Below are 1396 nucleotides of genomic sequence, written 5' to 3'. Positions count from 1 at the left end.
GGACATTATGTCACAACCTATCTTTTATATGCAGGGGATGTAGGTGTCTCATCCAGCTTGGGGTCTTGTTATTCCGAGAGATGAGACAACAGTCACATAGGACAACATATCAAGGCAGTACCAGTACACAGAAATTAAAAGTCATGATTTCAATGTACACAATATTATTATTATTAATTATTCACAATATGCATTTAATTTACATTCAATAGACTCATACATTCAAAAAATAATAATACAAAGTTCACATCTTCATATTCCTTGCTATAGAAGTTTCAAATTTAACTTTCTTTTAATCAAAGTGACAGACAAATGAAGGTGCGCACTGTTCCTGTATAGTCCTCAATTTGGAAATGATGTTCATCAACTTGATAAGAACGGTTCCAAGATAAACGTTTGAGTCCAATCTGAACAAACACGTGTCGCCGACATTGAATATACGTTTTCCTGATTTGTCAGTGGATTTCTTGGACTTCTTGCGTTTACGACCGAAATATCGCTAATGACCGCCTGCACCAACTTTCGAATCCAACCGAGCTTTATTCTGAGGAGGGAAGTCACCATCATCATTCCTAGTCAGGTCCATTTTGAAGACGAGTATACCTGGAATTGTAAAGGCGAGTGTAAACATAATGGCAGTGGCTAAATGGGGGAGGGGGGGGATAACTGGGGGTGGCTCCAACAGACACAGCTTCTATTCTAATTCAATTCTGACACTGACCAGTGTTGAATCTAGAGAAAGAAAGGAAGTATCCTACAGATGTCCACTTTTATTTCAATGTAGATTCAAATAATATTTAATTGCAATCAAAATAGCCTCGGAACTTACCATCAGTCCAAAATCAGAGTAGTAATCACGCCTGTCTATAATGTCGGTTGCATTTCTGGTGACACATCTTGGAGGCTGAACCTGAAATAAAGAGTAATTTATTAGAATATAGAATAGAATACATGCATACAAAGCCTACGGGAATACAGTATAATGATTTCAATCATCTGTTTGTGAATACATAGATGAAGGGAAACATCGCTTAACTTACCACTTATCTTGTTCACTGCCGGATCAATGATGTCGACGTACTGGGCCTATATACATGTAGCCTCTCGAATCAACTAAAGCATCACATCAGCCGTCTGCAAGTCGGCCATTTTGAATTTGAGCAGATCAAAGTTTGAGAAATTTCAGAATAAACACACGATTCTGTACGAAACTGAAATGAGTTATGCAAAACAGCTGGGGTATTTATGATATATGATATTATGCCTACCCGGCTATCTAGTCTTGAAGAATTCCGAAATCTGTAACTTGTCGAAAAATCGATAAAAAACATGGAAATCGCCACTATTTCGTTGTGCTTTCAAAGACCTATAGGCCTAAATGCGTTTTTTTCTGTTT

General features: G+C 37.5%; 1 long non-coding RNA gene across 1 annotated transcript; it reads right to left on the bottom strand.

The window, feature by feature from the left end:
* Window positions 1-384: 384 nt before the first annotated feature.
* On the bottom strand, window positions 385-1126 carry LOC135498568 (uncharacterized). The gene is made up of 3 exons (XR_010449103.1): window positions 1041-1126; window positions 830-910; window positions 385-603 (listed from the first exon to the last, which is right to left on the bottom strand). It is a non-coding gene; the product is annotated as an uncharacterized LOC135498568 (long non-coding RNA).
* Window positions 1127-1396: the final 270 nt, after the last annotated feature.

The sequence above is a fragment of the Lineus longissimus genome, chromosome 14 (genome assembly GCF_910592395.1).
Source record: "Lineus longissimus chromosome 14, tnLinLong1.2, whole genome shotgun sequence".
NCBI lineage: Eukaryota > Metazoa > Nemertea > Pilidiophora > Heteronemertea > Lineidae > Lineus > Lineus longissimus.
The sequence above is the reverse complement of the archived record's forward strand: the minus strand, read 5'-3'. Positions and strand labels throughout refer to the sequence as shown.